This window comes from Ylistrum balloti, unplaced genomic scaffold (genome assembly GCF_031769215.1).
Source record: "Ylistrum balloti isolate Yb309-2 unplaced genomic scaffold, AGI_CSIRO_Ybal_v1 Utg369590, whole genome shotgun sequence".
NCBI classification, from domain to species: Eukaryota; Metazoa; Mollusca; class Bivalvia; order Pectinida; family Pectinidae; genus Ylistrum; species Ylistrum balloti.
Window position 1 is genome coordinate 859512 of NW_026781876.1, and position 9781 is coordinate 869292.

The window sequence follows — 9781 nt, forward strand, 5'->3', positions numbered from 1 at the left end:
GCATATAACACACGTCCCATACATTGTTCAGTGAGAATTTTTTTTAGTCACCAGGTACTGCAAGGAGACCTGTCTGAAAATGATCTTGACTGGGTATAAACCCAGCAAATAATAATTAAACAATGATAGGATTTAATGAATATTACAAAAACTCTCATTCATATGAAATTTTTTCATATGCATTTCTAGAATTTCCTATTTGACAACATCCCTGATTTCATTTCGAGCACTCTCTTTATTAAACTATTAATGGCCCTACCACTGTAGACATAATACACAAATAAAAGCATGCAGAAATTGATAAGATTATGTATTTAATCTATAGGTCTGCAGGCTTGGGAAAATCCACTCGCCCGGTCGCCATGGCGACTAAAACATCGATTTAGGCGAGTAATTTTCGCCACGCACACGCCCGACTGGCGAGTAACAATTTCGTCATCATGTCCAAAAAATCTGGATTTAGTCTGTCCCTTCAAGTAATAGATCACACAGACGCTTGTAAACTGCTAAAGCGTCTTGATGACAAAAAACGATGGCGAACTTTAACATGAGGGCATACTTTGGTATGTCAACAGAGGCGAATAAGGAGAAACCAAGCAAAGATCATTCAAAGTATGAATTAAAAAGGAAAAGAAAAGTTGTAAACTCTTGGTTTGAAGAGTTTGAATGGCTTGGAGGTAAGTGACACCGACAGTTAAAACATTTCTTTCCGGAATTTTGCGGAAATTTAGCAGACGATATCTGACCTGTTATTAGATATCATAAACGGAACCTTGTTCCCCCGAATTTTCTATAACTAAAGATTGTCTTGGTATCCTGACAAAAAATTCGTGGAATTTACGAACATTACGAGTTTTGCAATGTGTTGCATCACGCAAACATTTGTGTCAGATCATTTTTAGAAACTAGACTTCAGCAATAACAATTACACGTTCTATCGTGATAGATTGATACAGACTACATGACATGTATTTACAGTAATGAAAGATGAAAGAAACTGATGTTTATAGTAGCAGAAAATGTTCCACAATTTATAGTGGAGTGTGTAAATTAGATTTTAAAAAGTTTGAAAATACACTGTCAAGAATTATAAAACATGTAATTTGAATTGATTAAATTGGTCATAAAAACAAAATGTCTAAATATAGCAACTAATAATCTCGCGTTAATTCACAAATTTGTTAATAAATTTCACTGAGTGATTATCAAAGTGGCCCCAGTCACTAGATTTAATAATGATTTAATAAATTTACTAAAGTTAGTCCAATCTTTTCTTGTCTTTTCAATGGAAGATGAAGATACAAGAATATAAGTTTAATGATCAATCATAAAAAAATGTTACACACAATGATACCATTTATTACTCCTATAAAAATCATTTCCAATAAACGGTTCATGGCAAAATCTGTCATAAAATACATTAAACTAAAAATAATTTTTGGACTAGTAGAAGTTGGTTCGGGCGAGTTGATTTTAAATGTTACTTGCCCGAAGGGCTAGTGCTTTAAATTAAAATTTTCCAAGCCTGGTCTGTAAGGACCATTGCCAGGAAATAGGCAGGTTTTATATACTGACTGGTCAGTTAAGCAGTTTCACCATCTACTTTAACCAGCTTCATAGGTTCTGAAGCCTTATGAAAGGGCAAAACTAACCCACAAACAAATTTTATTTCATAAAATGGTGGGGGACATCAGCTTCCATAAAATTAGTTAATACTAAATCATTTTTCAGTTGTGAGAGTTTTGATATCATAAATTACCAAAACATTCACATCATTTGACCATAATTCGATAATAAACAAATACTTTCCATCAACAAAACTATTGATTTTTTTAAATCTATACAGGACTTTCAAACAACAATTAAACATCCTTATTGTTTCTTGAAAGTAAAAATGTAAAAACAGCATGCATGACCACACATACATGAACATGCTGACCACCAACAGCTATCTCCGAGTCACACTAACCTTTCCTGCCCTTTAATTCCACTGGAGTTTTCAGTTCAGTTGGCTTGCTGCTGCCAGCAGCATTTTCAGCTGAAACACGGAAATGGAATGATTCCCCATCAGGAAGACCACGTATGTGGTGACTGGTTACTTGACCTGGTAGGCGAGTCACGCGCTCCCAGTTATCGTCGTCAATGTGTCGGCGTTCCACAGTGTAGCTGGTGATTCCCTCCCTGTCGTAGGGTGGTTCCCAGCTCAATGTTAGGGAGTTCTTGGTAACGTCCTTCACTCTCAGAGCAGTTGGGGGTTCTGGGGGTTCTACAAAGGGACATAATTGTTTGAAGTGCATTACATCTCTTTTCACATTAATTTTTCTTGTTAAAAAGGATTAATAGATCCAAGTGGAATTGATGAAGTGGTCAATATTGATAAGTTAATGTTAATCTATCTACACATTATGTATTCACGTCTATAACTTGAGTCAATGATTTCTAAATGGAACAAACCAGGATCTCAAGTCAGAATATAAATATATATATCTTTCCAGTGTTTGTACTTTCCTGGATTTGATAAGGTAGCATATGTTGGGTACCACATGTGGTGACATGAGTTATTATGTGGGGACAAGAAATATCACGGTGGGTACATCATGTGGTGACATGAGATACGATGTGGGGACAAGAAATATCATGGTGGGTACATTATGTGGTGACAGGAGAGAGGGACCATATGTGGTGCAGATTGTGTCGTCCACAATATCAGAATTTATTTATTTTCTACATGTAGGAGGCTTATAGTTTTCAGCTTTTATCTTGGTATTGATTTCATAATTATCACTGTAATTCCATGCCTAATTTAATTAATTCTGTTATGAAATTATTCTCTCATTCAATCAATCAACTTTTACAATGTTTTATTGCAATTTTACACTTTTTCAAGCTAGATATCTTCGAAATCCTAATACAGCCATTTTGATTAAAATAGCCACTTAGATTAGTAAGTTTGTTGTGGTAAAAGTAATAATGACAGAAACATGTTCTTTATAACTTACTCAATAGGACAATAAACTCTAATTTTGAACAAACATGAAAATGAATATTTTGAATATAGATTAAATCATTAATTCTGTGATTTACCATGTTTGTAGTTAATTCAATAACATATCCAGTTAGCATTGTATTTCATGTCAAAAGCTGTCTATTTCTAACTTTCTGAATGTGCAAGGATTTGAAGAAAGATATTTCAGTATCAGTGCCATGTTTTATTGTTAACACTTGTCTGTCGTTATAATCTGTACCTGTATAGATTTGTCCAATTACTAATCTTCATTTCACTGGGACTTCTGTTCGTGACATTTTTATAATGGCTTCTTTCTTTCTTTCTTTGTTCTAGTCAGTTGTACCAATGATGTGTGCATCAACCTTTAAATTTGCTTATAAATGTTCTCCTTTGTTCTGATGTCTCCAACATTTCTTTTTTAATCAAATCTAAGTTCAGGTGTTCCTATGTATAAAAGTGTAACATTGTTCTGGTGTATTCATTTGTTTTTGTATAAACGTGTTCCTTTTTAATTCAGTGGATTTTTTTAGTCAAATCCAAGTTCAAATGATCCTTCCTATAAATGTGCTGTTCCTTTGTTCTGGAGTCTCCAATGTTCTTTTTAAAATTCAAATCTATGTTCATGTTTCTATGTATAAATAGAGTTTTTTGCTCTGGCATCTTCTTATACTTATTCAAAAAACAAATCTAAGTTCAGGTGTTCCTATGTATGAAAGTGTTCCTCTGTTCTAGTGTCCCCAATGTTCTTTGCGGAATCAAATCTAAATTCATGTGTTCCTTTGTTCTACTATCTCCTAAGTTTCTTGTCACTTTTGAATTTGTTTACATCCATTTTAAGTTGACAGATCAAGATTTTGTTCTTTATTGTTTTATAAATGATGTGGCCCATTTTTATACATTCCCAAATAGCATATTGTAGAGGAATTAATTTTCACTTGTTAGACATGTTTCATGAAATGACTGCTTATTTGACTGCATTCCTAATCACTGGACTGTTAGTCTGAGCATTCAACTGCTGTACTGGACATCAGTTCTGATCACTCAACTGTTAACTTTATGGCTACACTTAGCATGTGTCTGCTGTTTAGTGAGAGCTGTTCTGAAATTTTCAATGAGTTGGTGTGAATTTGGGTGCCAACCTTTGCACTTTTCTGCTATCCTAAGCTGACTGCTTATTTGATTTCTGTTCTGGTATTGAGATCTCTTGGCTGCTATTCTGAACATTTGAATATTATTCAGAGAGTGATATTCTGGGAAATTTATTATAATCATGATCATTTGAACTCTTGAATGTTTTTTTGTGAGTGCTATTCTGAAAACTAATCTTCTATTTTGATCACTTGACAGTTTTTCTTCAGACACTTCATTTTTTCTGAGAGCTTGGTTGCTGCTATGAGAATTTACTGCCAATCTGGACTGCTATCCTCATTACTGGACTGCTATTCTAATTACTGGACTGCTATTCTAATTACTAGAGTGTTATTCTCAATACTGAACTGCTATTCTAAATACTGGACTGCTATTCTCAACATGTAATTACTATTATGAGTTCTTGTGACCATAAGAAAGCATATTGTGAATAATTGATCAACATTTAGTGCTGTTCTGAGGGCTTGACTGCTACAGTTAGCATTTGACTACTATTATTACAACTTGATAGGTCTGATGTAATTTGAGTTATGTTGCTAACCTCTATATACTCATGCAGCAGACTACGTTCCTACTAAAACCAAGGCATTAATAGCAACAAGCATCAGTACAGTCAGAAGGCAACTTAAATTAGAAAGCTGTTAAACTACAGAAGTGTTTTTATCTTTCTGAAAATTAATCATGTTTCTGGTTCTGGTGTTTCTTTTGATGCATAATTAATACTTTTATCTAACAAGTCAATGTCTGGTAATAATTCCACTCGATAAAATGGCATTTCAAAAATTCTAACTTAATATTTGTTCTCTGTCCTTTAAGAAACCAACTGTTGATTTCAGTAAGAGATGATGTGTTTTTATGTGGGCCTTACTAGTGGATAAATATACTTATATCTTTTATTTTTGAAATTCCAAAAGAAAGGGAGATAACTGTTCTTGTCCATTGTTAATAATGTCAGTGTTGTGTGTCCAGCATTAAGTTTGTTATACACAAACAATACCATTACATTACTGACACTGCACAATAAGAATCATTAAATGGCTATCCGAGAAAGATATTTTGTAAAATGAGAAGAAAATTCAAGTAAGTTTTCATGCCGAATAATAGGCTGTTGCAAGTGAAATGATTGTAGGAAACATCTTTTTTAGATAGTCTGTTAATTGTTCAATTGTTCAATTTAAACCTTGTTGTGGACATTCTTCAAAAACAACATCGAAAGAATTGAGAAGTTTCTGTGCCAATTTAACATTTAGCAAAAGCTGCTGATACACTTACAAAAACAAAAGTTGTTTTGTTTTTGCTTATTTTTTCCCTAAAATATTTACCACTTTTTTATATTCTGAAATTACTTAGATTAAAACTGATATTTAACACAAACAGACATCAACTACTTTCAAATTTCTTTCGTCCAATTTGAAAAATATCCACCAGTACCTATTTCAGAGAAAATTTGATATGTTCAATGTTTGACAAAAACAATTTGAGACAAATCTTAGAAAACATCAGATTTAATAGAGAAGTATAGATTTACAGCATCAGAAAGAGTATTCACTATGGTAGGTAACACTGCAGGGACGAGTATCACTAGAAAAGACTGAATGACAGCAGATGACACTAACATGTGATACTATCCCTTCAAAGAAACCTGAAGAGGAGGGTTATCTTGAATCTTTCTACCAATAAAAAACTTCCCCTAGATTACAAAAAGGCTACATTTCAGTGGAGAAAGAAATCAAGAACATCTGCAGGCCCATTAAAGGAGATGTATGCAAAATCGAAAAATGTTTTTGTCATCTGGTCTCATTTAGTGGAAGTACGAAAAAGAGTAAGGAGGTAAAGAAGAATAAATTTTAAAAAAAAATGTCCCTTTGATGTTACACTTTGAGAATGTCCCTTTGATTACTTTGACATTTTGAGAATGTCCCTTTGATTACTTTGACATTTTGAGAATGTCCCTACAAAAAATATAACCTTTCGAACGTCCCTTTGATTAGACTGCTTTTCGAGTGTCCATCACTGTTTTTGTGTGGCCATGATTCTTTGCTAATTTTTATGAACAAGTCAATCAGCAGCGTTAAATATCATAGTACATCATATTAGCAATTTCATTACAGCTGCATTGTCATATTTGGTTAGGCAGTGGAACTCTTTGTTATTGCTGAAATGCTAAATATTAGCAATTGCTACAAAGCTGATTAGCAAGCACATTCACACCGCATTGTCAAATTGAAGTAGCACAATCATTGTCATTGTCACGAACATAAGAGATGATGTAGAATTTCTACACGTAAGATTATCACAGTCTCCATAACAAAATGTTATTCAGGAATTTTTACCCATCTTTGTCACAATGGCTTCTAAGGTATAATTTCCTCAGTCAACTTTTCCCAAAAAACACTTTGTCAATTTTCAAAAAATAAATAGATTTTAATAGATTCCTATATATCAATATGTCACAATAAATAATTTGGCTATATTTACAAAGACCAAACCATTGTGACAAATACTTGAGAAAATGGTTCATATTTCAGAAATTTGGTATTATCAGGTGATAGTGTTTCTTATCAATCAGTATGATTTGGCATAGTATCAGGTGTGTCTGGAGTTCTTGACATCTAAATCATTTACTTCTTCATAAAAGTAGCACGAGCAATTGACATCGCTGAGGACTTTGATGAAGTAGACGTCTTAGAAGACACTGAGGACATCACAGACGATTTAGAACTGTAGCTCTTCTTTGTAGATGATGCAGAGGAAGATGCTGATTCCTCAAATTTAACATGCTTGGAAGACTTTAACTCCTTGGATTTGAAAGAGCTAGTCTTCATCGAAGAATGACTTTCCTCCTTTACAGCAGACTTAACAGACTTGACAGTTTGAATGTTCATTTTCTTCATGGCCTCCTGGTATACTGAAGAGGTGGTAGAAGATTCACTCTTGATGGCAGACATGTATTGTCTGCGAGTCTTGTTAAAGGACTCCTCACTGACCTCTGATTTCTGTGATTTTGACTCAACAGGAGGCTCACTGGATGCTCTAGCATACCTGTAATGCATATCCAGTTCTAGGTCACTAAGTTCCTCCAGACGTCTTTGTGTGGATGTTTTAGTAACAGATTTAGAGTGAGCTGCTTCAGTTTTTCTCGAACTTTCATATTTGGATTTGTGAGAATATTGTTTCTTCTCCAAACCTGCTAGATACCTTTGTTTTACATCAGAAATACTGCTCTTTGAAGCAGCTGAAGTTTGTTTGTATTGTTGTTGAGCCTTCTTACTAAAAGTACGAAGATCTGCCTCAGATGTTTCTGCTTTGGCTTGTGCAAGCCTCAACTGAAGAGCTATGCCTCTGTTACTAGCTCCCCTATAGAGCTCATTTTCATAATTCACATCTTGGAGGTCAGCATCTGCTACAATGTTTCTGTATCTCCTGTAAACTGGCAAGCGACTCCACCACCAGTAAGGAGAGTAGTAGGTAGCCCCTGTTCCTGACTCCAGTAGTGATTGACTGTGTTGTACAGCCAGTCGTGATCTAGCTAGGGTTTCTTCTACAGAGGCTTCATGTCTGGCTTGAATACGAGACAACACATTTTGAGTTGTCTGAGACATTTTTGTCTCACTGGCAATGTGACTGGTCTTTTTCTCATCATAGGTTTTCGACAAAGAATGAAGTTTGCCATGAGTCTGTTGAGCATCAGCTTCAGCGCGGAGAGATTTGACAGTGTGTATTCTCTGGATTGACGAAGTGTCATGTGTTGAAGAATAGTCCTGTCTCTTCAAAACAGACATATACTGTCTTCTATTCTGCTCAAAGGATTCATCATCAAATTCAGATTTGTATACACGAGATGTTTCTACTGGTGGCTCACTAGAAGCACGTGAATATCTCATATGCATTTCTAGATCCATGGCGCGCAATTCCTCAAGTCTCTCCTGGGCAGAAGCCCTAACGGAAGCGAGGGTCTCATAACGGGATTCTGTCTTAGCCTCTTTGCGAGATTCTTCTCGCTTCTGAAGTGATTTTGTGAGTTTCTCCTTTGATTCCTGATAGATCTTTTTATCAAATGACCGATCTTTTGCTGAGGTTTTCTTGGCTCTTTCTGCCATCTCTCGGTCGAAACGACTATACTCAGCCAGTTTACTGTCATCCTGAGTAACAACACTCTTGGTTTGGGTTGAAATATCAGCCTTGGAATCAAGCTCATACTTTAGGCCACTATATCTGACATACCTAGCAAGGTGATCCCAACGGCTATAGGGAGCAGTGTAAGTGGATTGGGTATGACTTTGGTAACTTGTTGTTTTATCTGATGCAGCTTGCTTTCTGGCCTGAAGCCTGGCTCTGAATTCCTTTGCTGCAACAGAAGTCTCTGTTTCTCCAACTCTGTCCAAGACTGCTGTGGAAACACCAGTCTGCTTGGCATCTACTGCTTCTTTGATGGACTTGAGAGTGTGATAAGGTCCTGTCTTTGTGCGAATGTCACTTTCTGTGCTGAAATCTTGTTTGTAGAGTGCAGACAGGTAACTTTTTCTTTGTTGTTCAAATGATTCATCATCAATCTCTGATCGTTGCGCTTTTGATAATGTTGACCTGTAATGTACACTTCCTGCACTCAACCTCCTTGCTGTCTGTTCTTGTTCCTCAACTCGGGCAAGAGCCAAGGCCTTGACAGAGTCCAAAGTGTAAATGTCTTGTCTTCCACTATATCTTGATCTGTAGGCATCCTCCTGTTGCTGAAGGGTGATCAAGTATTTGTCTTTTGATTGCTGAAGTAAACTGTCATCATGAGTTCTAGCTGAGGTACGTTTTGATCTTTCTTGAATTTCCTGATCAAATTTGCTGTAATCTGGTACGTCTCTCGGCTCACTAGATCCTCTATAAGATCTATAATCAGAGTCATAATCCTCTAGCTGGTCCTTCAGACCACTGTATCTAGTGTAGGCGGCAAGATGGTTCCATCTCTCATAATTAGAATCATAGGTTGATCTAGGTACTGTGTAATACAGGCTGTGTTGTGTAGCTGCATCAGTAGCAGATTGCCTTGCCCGAAGTCTGGCTCTGAACTCTTTTGCTGCAAGAGTTGTTTCTGTTTCACCAGTGACTTCAGATCCAGTAGCAATTCCATATTTCTGTTTGGCATCCACCTCGGCTTTTACTGACTGCAAAGTGTACCAGTTAGCTCTTCGCTGACTGGCGACTGTCTCTGTATCTGTTGTATAGTCAGTTCTATACAATGCAGACATGTAGTTGGCTCTTGATTGTTCAAAAGATTGATCATCTATGTCCAGTTTGTAGCTTCTCCGAGGTCGTACCTCAGCTCTTGGTTCACTTAAAGCACGTGTTGCTCGCAGTTCTCTCATTCTTTCCTCCTCAAGCTTCTCAAGAGCTGCTGCTCTCACGGCTTCTACTGTCTTGATATCCTTCGTTCTTCTGCTAATGTCATACCTAGATTTATATATGTCCTCCTGCTGTTTTAAAGTTTGGAGATATTGCGATGTTGATTTCTGTAAAGACACATCCTCTTGAGCTTTGGCTGATGTGCGCTTGCCTCTTTCCTCCATCTCTCTGTCAAATTTGCTATAATCAGGAATTTCCCTTGTCTCACTAAGTGATCTTATAGATCTAACATCA